At 45.2% G+C, this 21,678-nt stretch overlaps 1 protein-coding gene across 2 annotated transcripts in view; it reads left to right on the top strand.

Moving 5' to 3' along the window:
- LOC124605808 (laccase-6-like) overlaps positions 1–21,678 on the top strand; it is a 422,826-nt gene that overhangs the window by 60,165 nt on the left and 340,983 nt on the right. The window lies entirely within an intron of this gene.

Here is a 21,678-nt window from a genome sequence, read left to right on the forward strand (position 1 = left end):
CGTGATAACAACTTTGAAGTGTTTCCTCATGCTCCCTACTCACCTGACCTGGCTCCTAGTGACTTTTGGCTTTTTTTAACAATGAAACACACTCTCCATGGCCACACATTCACCAGCCGTGCTGCTATTGCCTCAGAATTTTCCACTGGTCAAAACAGACTCCTAAAGAAGCCTTCGCCGCTGCCATGGAATCATGGATTCAGCGTTGTGAAAAATGTGTACGTCTGCGAGGCGATTACGTCGAGAAGTAACGCCAGTTTCATCGATTTCGTGTGAGTAGTTAATTAGAAAAAGAATCGGACGCCTTAGAACTTGAATGCACCTCGTAGTGCACCGTCGTGCTGAAACCATAGCTGTCACCGAACACCAAGTGGTACGGTTTCTACTGCGCCAGACAAAGTATTGCAAAGAAACGTACAGTAGAGGGGCGCATTCAATTTGTCCGGCCCACGATTCCAACCAGCAGGTTTACGCCAAATCGTGACAGAAAGCCATTTTCACGGATGACATGTGGGTCGTGTTCCGAGTAAAAATGCCTGCTATGGAGGTTGCAAATAACTACACGAGTAAAGATAGATTCGTCAGTTCATATCACATTGTTTATAAAATGTTATCTTCCATTTGGTGCAGAGGCCATTCAAAAAACTGTACTCTTCGAATGTAATGTTCTGGTCACTCTTGTTGAGTTAACGTGTAACGATATGGATACAGTTCTTCATTGAGCAACAATTCAACAGCCAGTCATTGAGATCTCTGCAACTGCCTTGCAAAATCATGGGTACTTCGCCGGGATGATTGGTGAACGGTTTCAAGAATCGCGCTCTTGGGGAACGCTTGTTTCTTGGTCGAGTGCTCTCCATTACTTGTGGACGAAGATTACCGGTTTTCCTACATTGTTGCTCCAGGCGACGAAAGTCATTCTTATCGAGACTGCGCATTTGACGGTACCGTGCAGCATACACACGAACAGGAGCAGAAGCAACAGCAACTTGGTTATTGGATGGACCCAGCAACAAAATCATATCCCCCCAGGGGGCTCGTCACTCTTTGGTGGGTACGTGTTTGGCTACCATGGGGTCCCAGCCTTTGCAGCATTTTTTCCCTTCCGTGCTGCGTGTCTATCCTCTTGCTATTCTTGGATAACATGTCTGGGGTGTGTTATTGGAAATGTTCTGCATTGTCTGTCGCTGACGTAAGGATACTCTCAACTTCGTTTTTCGCTCACTTTTTCTTTCTTTGTTCCCTTTCTCCTCTCGTTCCTCCGCTTCGGCGTTTGAGGTTACTCTTTTCCTTATTCCTCCCTGTGCTCTCCTGAAGGCCGGCCCACGCGTCTGACGCGTAACAAGTGACTGGGTAACGCGTAATTCTCAGCCCCAGTTCGACAGGCAGGGTTCGCACGTACCCCCTCGTAGAGGCCAGGTCCAGGAAGGGGTGACTGCCTGAGCTTCAACCTTCCCAAATTGCCGATTGGTCCCTCTGTCAGGTGTTCGGGAGGTGTGACCTCAGGTGTGGACAGTCACCTAAGGCGGATGCGCCCCCTTGTGAAGGGGGCCCCAATTGGAAGGAGCGCGCCATCGGAGATGCTGGCAATAATGGGGAATTTTCTCGCAATGAGTCAATCGTCTTCCCAACCAACATCTACGAAACGTAAATGTAATGAGGCTAACGGTTCAAAGACCCTTCCTGCTGCGCCACGGTTCCTTGTGGTCTCACGTACTGAAGACAGTCAGTCCTTCACCACAGTAAATCCGTTTATTATTCAGAAAGGTGCTGATGCAGTTGCCAGCCTTTTGAAATCCTGCTCTCGTTTACGGAATGGCACTTTGCTTTTGGGGACTACTTCTGATTCTCAAGCACAACGCCTGCTTGCTGCCTTGCTTCTCCACATAGCCCTGTTCGTGTCGAGGCCCTTAGAACTTTGAATTCCTCCTGTGGTGTAATTTACACTAGGCTGTTCGATGGTCTAACCAAGGCCGTAATCCAGTCTTACCTCTCTGATCAGGGTGTCATTACCGTCCATAGGGTGATAAAGAAGGTAGATTCCTCCTTAGTGCCCACCTACACTCTTTTCAACACCTTTGGTAGTGGTGCTTCTTTCCAACATCAAAGCAGACTATGAAATTACTGTAGTCCGGCCGTACATTCCGAACCCGATGCACTGCTAGCAGTGTCATCGTTTCAACCACACTAGAACGTCTTGTCGACACCCAGCCACATGTGTAACCTGTGGTAGGGATGAGCACGAGGGCGATTGTCCACCTCCTTCTCCCCGCTGTATCAACTTCAATGGTGGCCATGCTGCCTCCTCTGGGAATTGTCCTGTGTATCTTGATGAGCGGCCTGTCCAAGAGATCTTGGTAAAGGAAAAAATGCCTTACCCAGTCGCTTGCAAGTTACTGGCTAGTCTCAAACCCTGCGTTCTCCCGTTTGGCACCTATAGTTCTGTTCTTGTTACCCCTCGCTCAATGGAGGACATGGCCACACAGACATGCGACCTCCATTTCAGCTCTGAGGTTGTGACATCGCCCAGTATCAAGGTAGCATCGCCATCCCCCCCATCCAGCTGTGCAACAAGCCGTCAAACTCTCATCTCAATTAGCGAAGCCACCAGCTACAAAACCGGTAGGCCGGAAAGGACAAAAGGAGTACTCCCTTGAAGACTTCCTCCGTCCCTCCAGCCAAACAACACCCACGTCTGCCTGTAACCGGAAAGGTTCGAAGAAGTCCACCACCGGCAAATGGTCTTCTCCTTCACCAACTCGAAGATCCTCTTCGACGGTGTCACCACATGATACCTTAGCCCGGCCGCCCATTCTCCGTGTCGCCGGTGTGCACCACCAATCGTTTTTCAGCGTTGGACTCCACAGACCGACCGCATAAGCAAGCTGATGCTTCTGCGGACCCCAAGGAGTAGGATCCTCCTGCTTCTGTGCCCTGTAGTAGCGACTCTCCACTGGCTGTCATTCGGCATCCACCAAGGTGACACCCTTACATCTCTTCCTCAATCTGACTCTGGTATAATGGAACGTTCATGGCCTTAGGTCCCACAAAGAGGATTTATGGCTGCCTTTAGCGTCGCAGCGGTCCCTTTTACTCTGCCTTCAGGAAACGAAATTGCGTCCTCACAACGGCTTTGAGCTTTCACGTTTCTTCCCAGTTCGTTTTGAGCTTCTCCCTGAGATTGGCATACCATCTCATGCGAGAGTCATGCTGCTCATACGGGATCACATTCATAGTCAACCCATCTTCAAGCTATTGCAGTTCACCTTTTCCTTCCCCACCTGACTTTTTCCCTCTGTACCTTTTATGTCCCTCCGTCATTCGATGTCACCAGGGTAGCTTCCTTCATCTTATTGGGCACCTTCCTCCCCCATTTTTGCTTCTCGGTGATTTTAATGTGCATCATCCTCTTTGGGATTCTCCCAGGACCTGTCAGAAAGGTGCACTCTTGACTGACCTTCTTAACCAACTTAACCTCTTCTGCCTTAACACTGGAGCACCCACTTTCCTTCCCAACTCCTCGCACATCTATTCCCATTTGGACTTATCCTTCTGCTCTGCCCAGCTTGCCCATCGTCTTGAGTGGTACATTCTTTGTGACTCCTACTCGAGCGACCATTTCCCGTGTGCTATCCGTTTGCTGACTCCTACCCCATCCACGTGCACGCCCAAATGGCAGCTTACTAAGGCTGACTGGTAGCGTTGCTCCTCCATGGCGACCTTCGAAGAACAAGATTTCTCCAGTTCTGATGACAAGGTGGAATATCTCACAAACGTTATCCTTACTGCTGCAGAACGATCCATTCCTCGGACTTCCTCTTTACCATGTCGTGTCCCAGTCCCTTGGTGAACTGAGGCATGCTGCGACGCAATTTTCTCACAGAGACGTGCTCTTCGCGTATTTAACCGCCATCCTACGATGGGAAACTGCATTCATTATAAACAGATGCGTGCAAAGGACAAAAACCTTCCTTCTAGCTACCGTCCCATCTCTTACCAGCTGCGTTTGCAAGGTAATGAAACATGTGATTCATGCCCAGCTGGTATGGTGGCTCGAGTCTCGCACTTTACTGCCAAATGCACAGTGTGGATTTCGAGCGCGGCGTTCTGCAGTTGACCATCAAGTTACTTTTTCTACCCATGTCATGAATGGTTTTCTGCGGAAATCCCAGACTGTGGCCGTGTTTTTCGATTTGGAGAAGGCCTACGACACCTGCTGGAAAACTGGTATTCTCCGTACTCTTTACACATGGGGCTTCTGTGGCCGCCTGCCCTGTTTCCTTCAGGTATTTTTAAAAGACCGAGTTTTAAAGGTGCGTGCGGGTTCTGCCTTGTCGGACACCTTTATCCAGGAAAACGGTCTGCCTCAGGGTTCCGCCCTGTGCGTCGTCCTCTTCGGTATCGCCATTAACCCTGTAATGGCCTGTCTCTCGCCGGGCATCTCCAGCTCACTTTTTGTTAACTATTTTGCCATATAGTGCAGTTCTTCATGGACCTGTCTTACTGAGCGGCGTCTTCAGCGATGTCTTGATCGTCTTCACTCCTGGAGCATCGACAATGGCTTTTGCTTTTCCACTGACAAAACAGTCTGTACGAATTTATGGCGACGCAATTGGTCTACCTCACCGTTCTTCCATCTTCGGCCTGTTGTCCTTCCGTTCGTTGAAACACCGAAATTCCTGTGGCTGATGCTCGATAGGAAACATTCTTGGCCCTCCCATGTGTCTTACCTGGCAGCCCGCTGTTCGCCATTCCTCAATGTCCTACGTGTCCTCAATGGTACTTCCTGGGTTCCGGAATGAACCACCTTCCTCCGTTTGTATTAGTCCCTTGTCCGTTCGAAACTCGACTATTGGTGCTTTGTTTATGCGTCTGCACGTCCATACCTCTTGCGCTGTCTCAACACTATCCACCATCGTGGCATCCGTTTGACCATAGGCGCCTTTTACGCTAGCTCGGTTGAGAGTCTGTATGCTGAAGCTTCTGAATTATCACTGTCCTACCACCGTGACTTTCTCCTCAGCAGATAAGCATGCCGTTTGTCTGCCATGTGTGGCTACCCATCCTATGCCTCCTCCTCTGATGATTCCTTTGACGGACACTGTGGGGCGCGTCCCTCTTCTCTCTTACCTCCTGGAGTCCGCTTTCGGCACTTGTTACGGCGGCTTAACTTCACACTACCTGCAACTTTCCCGGTCGGTGTGTACCCTTCACCACCTTGGCTTCGTGAAACGGCCCATGTTAACCTTGGCCTTCATTCGCTTCCTAAGAAGACTACTCCAGCCACGGTCTATCGCCTTCAGTTTCATGACCTGACAGTTTCCGGACTGACTGTGGGTTCGGGGGTGCCTTCGTCATTGGCACACGTGTCTTTCGATATCGGCTTCTGGCACACTGCTCAGTATTTACAGCCGAGCTCTTCGCCCTGTATCAGGCCACGGAGTCCATGCGGCGACGTAGCCTTTTCAATTGTGTCCTCTGCTCAGACTCACTCAGCGCCCTTCAAAGTCTATGTGCGCTGTACACCGCCCATCCCTTATTGCGGCGGGTCCTTATTGCGGTCTGCCAGAAAACGAGACTGCTGACGCTGCTGCCAAGGCTGCAGTCCCCATACCTCATCCCGCGAGTTCCTATATTCCCTCCGATGATCTGTGTTGCCGTCTGTCAAGAGGTGATGTCCGTTTGGCATCGCCAATGGTCCTTCCTTCACGGGAATAAGCTGCGGCTTATCAAGCCTCTCCCAGCAGCTTGAACGACCTCCTCTCGGCCCTACCGCCGGGAGGAGGTCATTTTAACTCGGCTGCCTTTTTAGCCGTCGTCATTTGCTAAGTGGTGCCACCCCACCACTTTGTACACATTGTGCCCAAGTTTTAACTGTCCGCCACTTCCTGATGGAATGCCCATTTTTTAACCGTTTACGTTCCCGCTTGGGTTTGCTGTCTGATTTATCGGTCGTTTTAGCAAATGACGTTAGGGCTGTCGACCGCGTTTTACTTTTTAGCTGCCAAAGCAATATGGCGTAGGCCATTTAAGTTTTAGATCTCCATTTCTGTATGGCGTCTTTTTAAGAGCTTTCTCCACGTCCTCGTTTTTAGTTGTCTTCTATTACGTCCTTTGGGCCCGACGTATAGTCGTTTTTTAACTCCTCTGTCTTCGTGTTCTATAGTTTTGACTCTGGCGCGTTTGACCCTTGTTGTTTCTTGCGCCCTAAAGCGAAGCAAAATCAAAACCAAAAGCATATCGACGTATTCATCTTTTGTGTACTCCGTCGGGAAGCCGTCTTAAATGAACATTACACGTCCAGTTATGGTCGTGCACTGCGTGTTTAGTAAACACATGCATGCAGTTTAATGGATCCCTCTGTCATGTGATAGTGTACTGGCACGTGACAAAATGATGTCCTGCTTATAAACGACGAGACCCAGGGAACGGACGTCTAAAAAGGAAACCATAGCTCCGATCAGTCTACTCACTGAGCTACGACGGCTGACACGGTAGTGCAGGGTGATACACGTTCCTCTGTACATTCCGATGCGCTGCACGATGTGATAGCGTTGCCAGCTCCTCGCTTTCATTCGTGTGTCTTCAAAATTCACTAGATCTGATTTTGTGTGGAGGTCGCATGCCGACCCTCAGTGCGGCATTTTTTCTTCACCTTATATGTTAAAGAGATGCTAATGAGTGAAAATATGTGTATACCCGACTCCATCTCTTACGTCGTACTACATGAGCTAATATTATCCTTCTAAATTACTAAGTGAGGTTTGGGAGTGGATGGAATGGTTCCCAAAGTCGGAAATGCTACCTAAGTCTAAACTGTATGTCGGTTCTTAAAGATAAAATGTAATTCACTCGTGTTTCCAGTCAGATGGTGAGGCAAGCCGTACACGCTGTCTGTCTACAAACGATTTGTAAAACAGCATGAACCTAGCATGTCAGTCTCAACGGAGACAGTAACTTTGGACGCAACCTAAAGGTCCGGTGTTGTAGCATTAAAGGTTCACATTATATGTGAATGACCGTCGGAAGTTCCATGAGGTGATTCGCGGATGTTACTGTTGTATACAGAGAAGTTGCAACGCTAGAAATTTATAGTGAAATACTGGAATACACGGAAAGGATCAAGGCTAGGTGCAGGGGTTGACAGTTGCCTTTCAACATGAAAAATGTAATACACTGTGGACAAATAGCAGAAATCTGTTATCCTATGCAACACGAGTCCCGAGCAACCATAGGACGCAACTGCATCCAGGAAATATCTGGTAGTATGCGTACGGAACGATTTAAATTGGAACGACCACATGAAACTAACCGCAGGAAAGGCAGATGACAAACTGAGACTGATTTGAGGAATCTTCAGGGAGTGGAGCCCACCAAAGGAGGATGGTGCTTACAAAAGCCAGGTTCGAACGATACCTGAATATTGCTATCAATATGGGACGCTTGCAAGAGAGGATTAATAAAGAAAATAGAAATATTCCCAAGGACAGCAGAGCATTTGGTCATAGGTTCGTTTTAGTAAGCGCTAAAACGTCACAGCTACTCACACAGTGGCAGACCCTGCAAGGGAGGTATTGTGTCACGGTGTGGTTTACTGTTAATATCCGCGAGCTCGTGTTCGTAGAAGAGTCAGCCAACATACTGCTGTCTCCTACGTACATATCGCGTAAAAATCTTCAGGTGGAATTAGAAATTAGAGTGCACACACAGGCCTACCAACGATCGTTCTTTCTTCGTGTCGGCTAGAGCAGGAAAGTGGAGAAGTCACAGTCGTCCACAAAGTACTTACCGCTATACACCACCAGGGGGCTTGCAGAGTATAGACGTAGCTGTGCATGTAACTATAGAAATCAATCACGTTCCGGTGTAAAAACCAACAATCCTTAAGAGTAATCCACGAAGGGATTTCGATCTTGCAACTATACTTAGTACGTGCCTGTTTCAGGACCTAAAGCTTTGCTCTTGCTTGTATACTTCACATGCGCTTCAAGCGTATATCGTTTCCGCATTAACGCATTAGAATATCTACCAAGTTTCACAGCTATACGATCATAACAGCTCACACGTGACCTCTGTCAGTAGCTGCACTTTAATTATAACCACCTAGTACACTTGTAGTACCGTCCACTGAACCTGTTTGCAGTTTCTTGTCAGTATCTGCTAAATTGGTTGTTAGTAGACAAAGAGATGGTGTAACGTTTTTCGGCCATTGGAAAAACCTGTAATCCATCTAGCTTGTGGTCTTCCTACAGAACGTTGAAGTCCTGTCACCAAAGAAGTTACTGGAGTTTGAAAATCGGTTTAGGTGATCGAGGATGGTGCGAGGGGACAGAAATCCCGAGTAACATATAAATATGTTGTATTCAGTGGGTGGTGTATTTTCATTAAAATCCTACTGGATGTACTAGCGCGTCATCACGTAAAATACTAAAATACTCGACGCTTCAGCCATCTTGTAGCGCCTGTTCTCGGGGCCATCTGCGCTGTTGCTGTTTTCGAGTCAACTATGTGCATTCATTTAGTTTGATAGTTGCTGAACGAAACGGGATCAAGGTGTCAACAAGTTAAGGAACTGGGTGGTGATACTGTACATGGCCGTATTAATTGCAGAATCTGTGAACGATTTCATCTGTCTGGTTTCTTGAGAGAGTTTTAATGTTTGAATTCTCGATGACTCAGAGCGCGAAGATGGATTTTTAGTATCTTGTAATTCGAACATAAGAATAAATAACACACCTGAGAGGAAAATACATGGACGTACAAATAACATAGCATATCTCGGCCATTTCAAATATAGCCACTTTAGGGAAAGGAGTATTACACTAGACGAATCTAATGTAAAAATCTCCTTCGAATTAGTGTGATGAACTTGAGACTAAAGTAATATGCTTGTTTATTTTACTAAATCTGTCGCGCATACTGTGCTCTGACAGAAATGTACGGGCTACCTTACTCCAATTTTTGATACCATAATAAAAATTGGAAGCACCATCGTACATTCCGGGAGGGAAGGAGCGCCTGGTCCCCGGTACGAATCCGCCCGGCGGACTTATGTCGAGGTTCGGTGAGCCGGACAGTCTGTGGGTGGTTTTCAGGCGGTTTTCCATCTGCCTCGGCGAATGAAGACTGGTTCCCCTTATTCCGCCTCAGCTACACTGCGCAAACAAGTTCTCCACGTACGCGTACATCACCATTACTCTACCACGCAAACATAGGGGCTACAATCGTCTGGTGTGAGACGTTCCCTGGAGGGTTCCACCGGGGGCGGAACCGCACAATAACCCTGGGTTCATCAGTTTGGGACGGCGGAGGGGTGAAGTGGACTGCGGTAGTCGTCGTGGGGTTGCGGACCACTGCGGCTGCGGCGGGGACGGAGCCTCTCAGTCGTTTCTAGGCCTCCGGTTAACATACAATACAATACCATCTTAAAAATATATCTCTGAAGAAGTACATCAGTTTTACTTTTCGGCTGGGCCCACAGAATGACGAAAGAATAATTTCGGGTAAGATGCAATACTTTAATTAGTAAAGTTTCTTCTTTACTTCAAACTTGTTTCGGCCATAGCACCATTCATAAGTAAACATCTGGTTGGAATAGATGCCCATATTGCATCAGTGAGTAAACTGCCGACTGTCAGTTTATTGCTAGATTGTTATAATCACGTAAGTTCTATTTGTATAAAATATTTTCGTGAAGTACGTTTGACAGCTGGATTGAAATTTTAATCTAGTTGATGCTTTATGTTTCTGTTTACACAAACCGTCACTCCAGCTGTCAAAAGTATTTTACGAAAATATTTTATACAAATAGAACTTAAGTGATTATAACAAAATAGCAACAGACAGACAGTCGACAGTTTACTCACTGACGTGATGTGGGCATCTACTCCAACTAGATGTTTACTTGAGAATGGCACTATAGCCGAAACAAGCTTGTAGTAAAGAAGAAACATTAGTAATTAAACTATTGCATATTACTTGAAATTATTCATTATATCATATTTTCGTTAGTAGTGTGTCGTATTAAACGTTTCTCCTGGAGAGCGTAATATACGATTGATTGGCGTCACAGGCTACTGATTACATTTGACAAATTCTGTGGGTCAGAAAGAGATTAGAATGTTCGTTGCGGTCTGCTTAGAATTTTCTGAGGAGAGGAAAACACTCCCATTCAGTTCCTTTAGACCATGGGTTCCCAAACTTTTCCCTTGACCAAACACTTGAAGATTCGGTACTTTGATGGACAACCTTGTCTATTTTCAAGGTCAATAAATTTTTAAGGGGAAAAACTTGTTTTATTTAAACAATATGTCGAAAGAGAGGCCATGTTAACAACAGTTCTTCGTGAAGCACCTATTCACTTCCCACAAAACACCAGAGTTCTGCCGAAGACAGTTTGCCTTAGGCAATTTTCGCAGACTTTCAGGCCATTGGCAGCTGATAAGAAAATCAACCGTGCTGGAGTAAGCAATCTGACTGTATTAAAAACTAGTCACCCCTAGGAGACCTCAGGCTAATGCCAGGTAACCCTGCCTCTAGCCCTGATTGTGTTGAATGTTGAAATTGATATCCTGGTTCATCTTCACTGGTACCTGAATGTGTGGGCCCAAGTCGTGGTACGAAAACCACCCCAAACCTTCAAAAACCCTCTTTCATCTGAATTACATCCCCCATAAACTGCGTATTAAACCCCTCATTAGCCCGTCGGTGCATTATTTGAAAAGAGGCAAAACTGAGACTCTTCGGACCACACTACAGACCTTCAGTCAGCTACTGCCCACTTTCTGTGCTTCTTGGACCATTGAAATAGTATAGCTTTGCCGTTTCTGAGCTATGGCCTTTTGAGAGGTATTAGACTTCACATGTCCATTACATGCAGTCTCCTCCGCGATATTCGCTTGGATACTGATTGAGATGGAATTGCCTTCACTGACAGCAGTAATTCCTCCCGGGTTTAAAACTGATTGTCGTTGACGGGGCGTGACACTCCGTGCCCGAACGCAGTCGGTTTGGATAATTTTACGACCACTTTCCTTATGCCGCGATACACGGCTGCGACTTGGATCGCGAATTCTTGTAGGTACGCTGAAGGGTTCGCGTTGATACACCAACAAATCGAGCATCTTCATTCACATTCTGGTCATGGACACATCCAACTGCGACAGCTCCTCTCTGCCGTTCTGTCACGTGTCCATGTCGATAGATCTTATTGTACTGATCCGAGCCAGCCGGTGTGGCCGTGCGGTTCTAGGCGCTACAGTCTGGAACCGCGCGACCGCTACGGTCGCAGGGTCGAATCCTGCCTCGGGCATGGATGTGTGTGATGTCCTTAGGTTAGTTAGGCTTAAGTAGTTCTAAGTTCTAGGGGACTGATGACCACCGATGTTAAGTCTCATAATGCTCAGAGCCATTTGAACCATTTTACTGATCCGAGGTAATCGACGGGCACGTACACAACACTTCACTGTCTCAACTTGCGTCAGCGATGGAGGATTAGATGACCGTCTAGTGCCAGTTCTAGAGGAACACGAATTCTGTAGGCATGCTGGAGAGCCCGCGTTGATACACTAACAAATCGGGAAACTCCAATCACAGCCTGGTCATGGGCACGTCTAAACACAATAGCTCTTCTCTGCCATTCTGCCATGTGTTCATGTCGATCAAGCTTATTGCACTGCTTTCGTACAATCGACTGCACTTACACACCGCTCCACTGCTTTAACTTTCGACAGCAGCAATGATCGCATGGCCGTGTGGTACTTGCTCTATCCCAAGGCGACCAGTGTACCCTTTTAAAGAGGTGACATATACTTTGTCCGGTGAACTAACCTCTGAAATTTGCCTCATGTCATTTAAGGGAACCGTAGCAGTCCTACATCAATTTGCTCGTATAAGGATCTGTATCCATCTCCTGTTGCATAGGAGTGCATTGTTACGACAAGTGCGTCACGTCCGTACGTCAGTTACGTGTTGCCGGCAGCTTTCTCGAGTAGCGGCCTGTGCTCATTCGCTAGGCAATTCGACCCCTGGGCCGCCATCGCAGCTTTCTCCGTGTTGTGGGACGCCACAGGTGTTAATGGACCCCGTTTCCAGGCCCCGCGGACCGACACACTTGCTGTTTGTTCTGCTGTAACAGCTGGCTGGCCTGCCTTCTGTAGCTTCCACGAGGATCAAGCAGAAGCGGCTTACACTAGTACAGTAGTCATATCCGTCTGTTTTAATTTACAGTGTCATCTTCCTAGAGACTGACAAACACGTTTATCCTTGGAAACTAATTCACCGGTACGAAAAGTTTCAGTGCCAACATTAACAACCGTTATATCACTGTACTCGTCTTTCCAATAGCCGAATGCCGCTAAAAACGTATATTGCTCAATCTGAAAAACGACACTTCCATCAGGATCTCGTTGATACGAGAGTTTAACATATTAAACATCAAAAATGTTCAAACGTGTGTGAAATCTTATGGGACTTAACTGCGAAGGTCATTAGTCAATAAGCTTACACACTACTTAACCTAAATTATCCTAATGACTGACACACAAACACCCATGCCCGAGGGAGGACTCGAACCTTCGCCGGGACCTATTAAACATCCAATATCTCGTTTGATACTAGAGTTAAACATATTAAACATGCAACAAAACTGACATGTGGTTCTTCTCGGCGACATTGTTGAATAAATTCTTCACGTCGTTCTCCCGCATCAGACTTCTTAGTCTCAAGATTTTGACCACTTGCTCCGTAATCTTTCAAATGGTTCAGTTGGCTCTAAGCGCTATGGGACTTAACATCTGACGTCATCAGTCCCCTAGACTCATAACTACTTAAACCTAACTAACGTAAGGACATCACCCACATCCATGCCCGAGGCAGGGTTCGAACCTGCGACCGTAACAGCAATTCGGTTCCGGACTGAAGCGCCTAGAACCAGTCGGCCACAGCGGCCGACCTCCGTAATCGTCGCCAGGGGACTAATTTCAGTAGTCTGTTTGGAGAATGTCATTGTATGGTAGTTAAATATGGACTGTGGGAAAACCGGAACAAAAGAAAATCGAAATATTTACTTATTATACTTATTATACACCCACTCTGGCTTTGATGCATGCACTCTTTCGTTTCTGGAGGTTATGAACATCCATTATATCCTGTCCTCAGACAACCTGGCCCACAACTGTTGCAAATGGTCTTTTATATCCTGGGTACCGCCAGTGGGAAGAATTTGACGTCCGAAATCGTCCACCACTCCAAATGCAGCCGTTTGTGTTGTGATGTAAAAGGCAGCCTGTGCATGGGGCGGTAATTCCATAGTCCGTCTGCTTCTAGTCTCCGACCATTTATGAAAGTTGACAGAGGATGTTGTACAGAGTCCATTACTTGTTCTCGGATAGCAGGCGCAGATGTGAAGGCGTTACGAAGTGCTTGGCGCAAAATACGACCACCCTCCCTAGTGGTTGTCAGACTTGGTCGACCGAAACCTCGATGACTAGCATACTTGCCTTGACGTTCGCATGCAGTCCAACAACGGGCCACTGTCAAATGTGAAGGGCCGCAAATCTGGATGTTGCACGATTTGACCTGTCGCAAAAATGGTGATCTACAGTGTCGACAGTGAGCCACCTTTCAAACCATAAGGTGATAACGCTGTCTCACACGACTACACGACATTTCCCTGCCCTTCGGTGGTCACTAAACATCTGATTCTCTTCAGCCCCTTATATTCTTTACCAGGTCTGCTAACAACACTCAAGACGAACAACGCTAACGAACTCTGTCAGCCCTACTCCCTGTGTGGCGTAGTGGTTAACACACTGGACTCACATTCGGAAGAACGACGGTTCAAACCCGCGGCCGGTCATCCTGCTATAGGTTTTCCGTGGTTTCCCTGAATCGCTTCAGGCAAATGCTGGGATGGTTCCTCTGAAAGAGTAGGGCCGATTTCCTTCCCTAATCCGAGCTTATGCTCCGTGTCTAATGTCCTCGTTGTTGGCGGGACGTTTACACTAATCTCCTCCCTCCTCCTGCCTGTGACAGAGAGTTGCAACTCTAATCGTTTACATACAGACCGATGTACCGGGTGTTTATAAGTAATGTGCAACTGCTCACACAGGTCCAATGTCGTCTGTAATTACCGTATGAAAGCGATATTCGGTAGGTATTCCAATGCGTTAAAGGGAAACTGGTTTACAATGGAAAAAAATGGTTAACATTTTGGCCACAAAGGAAAAATCTAGCGCTGTGAATGCAAGAAATATGTGTAGAACTGTTTTAATATGTAATGGATTACGTTCTTGGAAAATGAGCAGCTCCTCTATAAAAATCAACATGGATTCCGCAAACAGAGATACTGCAAAACTCAGCTCGCCCTTTTCCTCCATGAGAGCCACAGTGCGGTGGACAACGGCCCTCAGGCTGATGCCGTGTTCCTTGATTTCAGTAAGGCGTTTGACACCGTCCAACATTAGCGTTTAATGAAAGAAATACGAGCTTACGGAGTATCTGAGCAGACCTGCGAATTGGATTCAAGACTTTCTTGCAGATAGAACTCAACACGTCGCTCTTAACGTAACTAAATCGACAGACGTAAAGGTAATATCCGGAGTACCACGGGGATGTGTGATAGGATCGTTGCTGTTCACAATGTATATAAATGATCTAGTAGAAAGCGTCGGATGCTCTTTAAGGCTCTTCGCAGATGATGCAGTCGTTTATATCAAAGTAGCAACACCAGAAGATAGGAACGATTTGCAGAATCACCTCCAGAGAGGAAGTGATTGGTGCAGGTTCTGGCAGTTGACCCTGAACGTAAATAAATGCAACATTTGCGCATTCATAGGAAAAGAAATCCACTACTGTAGAGCTACACTGTTGATGACAAGCAGCTGGAGACAGCGTCTGCCGTAAAATGCCTAGGCGTAACTCTCCAGAGCGAACTAAGTGGAATGACCATATAAAACAGATAGTGGGGAAAGCAGACACAAGACTCAGTTTCATCGGAAAAATCTTAAGGAAATGTAACTCATCCACAAAAGTAGTGGCTTACAAGGCGCTTGTTCGTCCGATTCTTGAGTATTGTTCATCTGTCTGGGATCCCTATCAGATAGGACTGACAGAGGAGGTAGAGAAGATCCAAAAAAGAGCGGCGCGTTTCGTCACGGGATCGTTAGGCAGGCGAGAGAGTGTTACGGAGATGCTAAACAAACTCCGCTGGCAGACGCTACAAGAGAGGCGTTGTGCATCACGGAGAGATTTACTACAGAAATTTCGGGACAGCACTTTTCAGGAGGAGTCGGACAACATATTACTTCTCCCCATATACATCTCGCGTATTGACCACGAGGAGAAAATTCGAGAAATTAGAGCCAATATAGAGGCTTACCGACAATCATTCTTCCCACGCACTATTCGCGTGTGGACCAGGGTTGGAGGGATCAGATTGTGGCACCGAAAGTACCCTCCGCCACAAACCATTAGGTGGCTTGCGGAGTATGATGTAGATGTAATGGATTAGGAACGGGACATGGTCAGAAAAGATCAAACAGGTGAGAAAGGCATTATATTAATTTTATTATTATCCGGCGCTTAGGTAATTTGTTCAATATGTGCACCGGAGACGTCGAGGAAATGCTGTATCCGTAAAACGACGTGAACAGTTGCTAGCAGCAGTTCCCGTGGGGTCTCAACGTGTTCCTGTGTAACGACCTTCAGGTAAACTGGAGACCGAAGATGTTCCTGGTAAACACGTTCCTTCAGATGTCCCCAGAATCAAAAGTCACACGGATTCAGGTCAAATGATCTTGCAGGCCATGTATCCGGGAAACCTGTGGGGGTAACATGTCGTTGAAGAGTGCACTAAGCATATCTTTCACTGGGTGAGAGCATGAGATTTTTTTTATTTTTTTTTGTTTTCCAGTCGGTGTGTCTGGGGTTACCTGTCATAACTGCCTCATCCAGTACAATCGGCATCCTATTTCATCATAGTCGTGGAAAAATGTTTCGCAATTGTGATTTTGATGAATAACTGAAGTACATTACCCATAACTATTTTACGCAAATAAATTAATTGTAAGATATTATACCTACATTCCTGTTGCTGGCGTACCTGGTCTCTCTATTTAATACAAATAAAAGCACATGCTGCAATCTAATACTATTATTTTATAACTAACAAACGAAATTCATAATTTATTAGACCTATCAAAGAAAGGGCTTAATAAAAACCATAATTACGTAACTGGCATTCGACGTGGGGATTTACGAAAGTCATCATTACCATCGCAATATCGATGTTGTGGAAAACCATTAGACTGTGCGGCCGGTCCCGGCGGAGGTTCGAGTCCTCCCTCGGGCATGGGTGTGTGTGTGTGTGTGTGTGTGTGTGTGTGTGTGTGTGTGTGTGTGTGTGTGTGTGTGTGTGTTTGTTTGTCCTATGGATAATTTAGGTTACGTAGTGTGTAAGCTTAACGACTGATGACCTTAGCAGTTAAGTCCCATAAGATTTCACACACATTTGAACATTTTTTTGGAAAACCATCTTTTCATTGTTTGTGAGGTCAAATTCGACGTCAACTGGTTAGTTCTGTAGCATCAAACATGGTCTAGGTTTGAGGAAACCGGTAACGTTTCGCACACCACACGTGTTGCATATTGCGTGCAGGGCACATTCTAAAGACCGCCGGGGAAAAATTCGTTGAACATCCGATTAAAGAAACGTAACAAATAAACGGTCGTTGAAGTGCCCTGACGTACAAGTGCCAAAAGATTTACGATGAAACCAATATTGTACTGCTGGCACCGAATTGATGAACAACGTCTTTAAAGGACTTGCGGAAGTTAAAGTGCTGTCGAAAACTGAAGGAACGGAAATACTGTATTGCATAGCACAGCAGGCGAGGATGGCGGTGAAATAAAGAAACTAGTTTTTCTTACATTCTTTCGCAACCAGTAATCCTGTCACAGTACACGTAGCTGTCTTATTCGTCATACGCAAGATGAAATCGAAGTCTTGGCGAGACTTGCGTGTATGGAAGTCGGCTGTTTGCCTCCTGCTGTATTTCGTACCAGATGTTGGTACTTCATATTCACTCACTTCAACAGCATTGGAAACTCACTTAATTGTGTGCAGTCTGTCTCCATCAGGAGCACGAATAGTTCCGTACAGTAACCTTACAGCGCGTCACGTCTGTTTTCAAACGCGACTGCAAAACATTCAACTGTTTATATCTGAGTCGGAGCGGAAGATCATGTCTGCCGCAAAAGTTAACACAACTCTTCCGTCAACAGTATAGAGCAAAATTCTTATGTATATCAACGCTCAGTTTTCAAACACTTTTTGTGAAATATAGACACAACCGTTATTCTTTTTTTTTCTTTTCGAATTACCAGAAATTATAGAATACCGCATAAGCATAAAGCAAAGTAAGATATGTTAAGAATTCTCTGCTACATCAAAAATATTGGGTCATTAAAGTTTTTCGTTTAGAAAATACACAGAAACACATCAATAGCCTAACACTGGCTAAATATGGTCACAGTGCTATGCTGTTTGTTTAGAGATACAGACATTTGGACTCTGAAGGCCATTTGGGGAACCAGTTACTCTGCTAACATAAACGTGGAGGATATATTAGTAAACTGGGATTGTTGACGTTCCTTGCGTTAAGCACAAAAGCCTAAATAGAGTTTAGGCAACGATTAAAGTATCCCATTCTTAACAACTGATAAGTCTCTCAACAACATTGGGAGTCTATGTTACAGATGCTACGAATTCACCATTCTCATTTGCATTGGGGAACTGCAAAGGACACCAAACACACTGGAAAAACGTATTTGTTAGCTAAAAAAATTATTATCCTTGAAGTTATAGGAGATTTACAGCGCGGCAGAGTTGTAATAGAGAGGAGCTACAGGAAATGCATTGTATTTCCTAACAAAAAGTATGGGTGTTCAGTACTTCGGCAGAAAAACATGGCTACGCCTAAATTCTGATATACGTTGTCATTCAAGGAAAAGTCACGCAACGAAGACAAATGTTCACTCAGTCTGTTTTCTGACAATATACTTATGCCAAAAGGCTGTGAAAATAAATAGGTGGTTGTCAAAAAAATCTTTCAATAAGTTTAAGACATCCATTGACTGGCGATTAAAATTTCAGTCTAGAGGCTACGGAGTGTGTCGACGCAGGCATTGATTCCAACCAATTACATAACGTCTATAGTCAGTGATATTCTCTTAAACGCCGCGTCATTAGTTGTTACAAAGTTGCTTTGTTATGAACAGTTATCAGCTTCTTTGTCGAGTATTCCAATATTTATTGGATATCAGGTATACACAGCTATCTGTGACTGCCATCAATTTAAGATTATATAAGACATATTTTTAATTTTTACATTACAGTCCCAGTTACGTTACAGTCTCAAAACTACTTCTGCATTATGCTTTTTAAATACATAATTTGCTCCTGCACCCCATTAAAGCCTATAAGTTCATACCTCAGAGCATGTACCAATGGATATTCGTTTGAATTAACCCAACTAATATTCTTAAGCAATTAGTCTCGAAAAGAATGATTGTCACATTTTTTTTGACTTCTAGGAATAGACAGTTGTATGCGATTTACCTTTATATGTTGCCGAAATTTGAAATTTGTTTGTAATACGCGAAAGAAAAAAGTCATTATCACGCCTGAAATCTATATGTTTTGTACTTGTTAGCACATCAGCTAAGCTTTGCACAACTGTTAAGAACATCCAAGTATCCCGAATAGTTTTTATACTCACAGTAAGTCGAACTACCGCACTACGAGAGAAATTTAAAGGCACCGCTTTGTACTCGCTTGCAGCTCCAACTTTAATTTCGTTTTACGATAACCTTGACTTGCCTTTTTTCCGCCTTTTAGTTTTCCTTTTTAGCTTTTGATTCGTTATTTAACATCCCTCGCATCTTCGTTGCACTCTTTTAAATATCCATAACGCACCGTAAAAAATTCATTTTGCCGACAATATAGACGGCAGTATTGTCCGACAACATTGTAGCCCCGCGAAATGCCGCCACATTGTCGGTCCCTTTTACTACACCTTTGCAGCGAAATGGACGAAAGCGAGCTAATTGAATTGAATTGAATGCGGCTCTCCTGCAATTGCATTCCAGAACGAAAAAAATTGGCGAAGAAAAAGAGAAATCGCGCTTCGTGGATGTATTCTTTTTGGGGTTCCGTAACTCTGCCGGTAAAAATGGAATCCTTATAGCATCACTTCGTTGCCCAGCTGTCTGTCTGTGTGAATGTTAAAAATCCTTTTTCTCAGGAACGCCTAGGCGTATTAAGTTGAAAGTTAAGCCACGTACTAATATCTACTGTATCTTGGTGGTGGAAAAACTTGAAGCCTCTGAGTCAAAGCAATAAAAGGATGTGGCCATTTTCGTCATTTACTTTGATACAAACTCTCTCATTAAATCTGTAAAATAAAATCCGCTTCAGCTGCCAGTAATTTCTTAATTTATTCCACGCTCGGTTTCGAAGAATAAAGCGTCATTTCGTCTTTATGTTTCGAAAACAGTCAAATTAAGAAATTACTGGCAACTGAAGCGGATTTTTATTCTATAAATACGTTCCCCATTTGCGGATGTTCACTTGAACCTAAACGGTGAGGCATTTAAAACTGTTTGTCGGAATATTTGGCGAAACACACATCGGATTAAAAATAAATGGTAATGAAAGTTGTTCACCTCAAAGAGGGACATCCATTAACATAACGCTCTATCCCTGCACCACCCCCGGGAGCGGGAGGGGGGGGGCGGACTTGGAGATCTTAAATAGGAACCCCTGTTTTTTATTGCACATTTGGATTGTCCGTGGAAAATATGTTCCTTTTGTATGAAACATTTCTTTCGATTCATGACAAATGGCGCTGTAATCGGCGAACATGGAAATGAGGTGACAATTGCTGCAAAACGGTACTAACTCAAATAAATACACATCCGATTAGGGCAATTGAAGTACTTTTTTGATATTTTTGATAATGCCAGCATGTGACACCTCCCACCATCGAATGAAGCACAGACTTTGATCACGCGCTCAGTCCGCGGTCAGACTGTGCATGTTACTTCAATGATTCGGACTGTACACGTCGCAGTTGTTCCACGATGTTCACTATTGCAGAGAGGGTCGCTATCATTATCGCAAGCTCATAGAAATGTTGACGAAGCTGGTCAAAGGTACGCTACTCTGTTCCCCGATAGGAATGTTACGCCTCCAACGACGATTTTGCAGTGTTGTCCACCTGCGTACGCCAATTACCTAGGTACGCAGGTAATTGGCCCATACTTCATAGAAGGTAATCTGACTGGTGAAATGTACAGCGACATTGTGGATAATGTTTTACCGATACTAACGGCCGATGTTCCACTTCGAACAAGACTCGACATTTGGTTTCAACACTATGGATGCACAGAGCATTATTCACCCAAGCTCGAGAAGTTCTGGATCGAAACTACCCGCGTCGATGGACTGGACGAGAAAGTCCTCAAACGTGGTCCGCATGTTCACCCGATTTGACTTCTGCCGATTTCTTCCTGTGGGGATGGTTAAGAGAGAGAGTTTGCATGGATGTGCCAACAACATCCGAAGACATGCAGCAGCGAATTCGCAAGGAATGTGCAAACATTAGCGAAGAGACACTAATATATGCCGGATTGTCGTTCAGATACAGAGTTGCAATGTGCATTAGAAACAACAGACAACATTTCGAACATTTGCTGCACTGAAACGTTTGTGAGAGGCAAGGGGACTCTCAGTAATGAGGCATCCCGAGATTGTGGGAGGTAAGGGGACCCGCCAAAATCGAGCACTCCGAAGGGAACACATTACTGCCACGTCCACGTCGTTGTTCAAAATGGTTCAAATGGCTCTGAGCACTGTGGGACTTAACATCTGAGGTCATCAGTCCCCTACAACCTAGAACTACTTAAACCTAACTAACCTAAGGACGTCACACACATCCATGCCCGAGGCAGGATTCGAACCTGCGACCGTAGCAGTCACGCTGTTCTGGACTGAAGCGCCTAGAGCCGCTCGGCCACCGCGGGCGGCTACGTCGTTGTCCCTGGGCAACGCTAAATGTAGTCTAAGAATACATTGCGGGAGGGTAGACGGTGTCACATAATAGCATTTTCCCAAATGTCAAATAATGTACTCCGATTTTCCTAATCTGTTGTGTATTTGTGAGATACTACCGTTTTGCAACAGTTGTCACCCCATTTTCATGCGTGCCGACTATAGCGCCATGTATCATGAAAGGAATGTTTCATACAATAGTTACATATTTCTTCACGGAAATCCAAATCTTCAATACAAAATTAGGGTTCATATTTAAGATTTCAGAATCACTCCCTCCCTCACGCCCCTGATGGTGGTGCAGGAGGGTCGAGCATTATGTTAGTGGATGTCGCTCATAGAGGTGAACAACGTTTATTACCACTTTGTTTAATCCGGGTTATGTTTTGTTAAGTATTCCGACAAACAGTTTTAAATGCCTCATCCTGTATAGGGCACTTTCCGTTTACCTGGAATCATGAAATTCGATAACTTTCACAGTGCAACTAAAGGAAAACCTCCTATAATTTTAATTTTTAATTATCTCACACGAAAAAATATTTTTTTTGTCATTTGGTATCCACCCG

This window comes from Schistocerca americana, chromosome 3, assembly GCF_021461395.2.
Source record: "Schistocerca americana isolate TAMUIC-IGC-003095 chromosome 3, iqSchAmer2.1, whole genome shotgun sequence".
NCBI classification, from domain to species: Eukaryota; Metazoa; Arthropoda; class Insecta; order Orthoptera; family Acrididae; genus Schistocerca; species Schistocerca americana.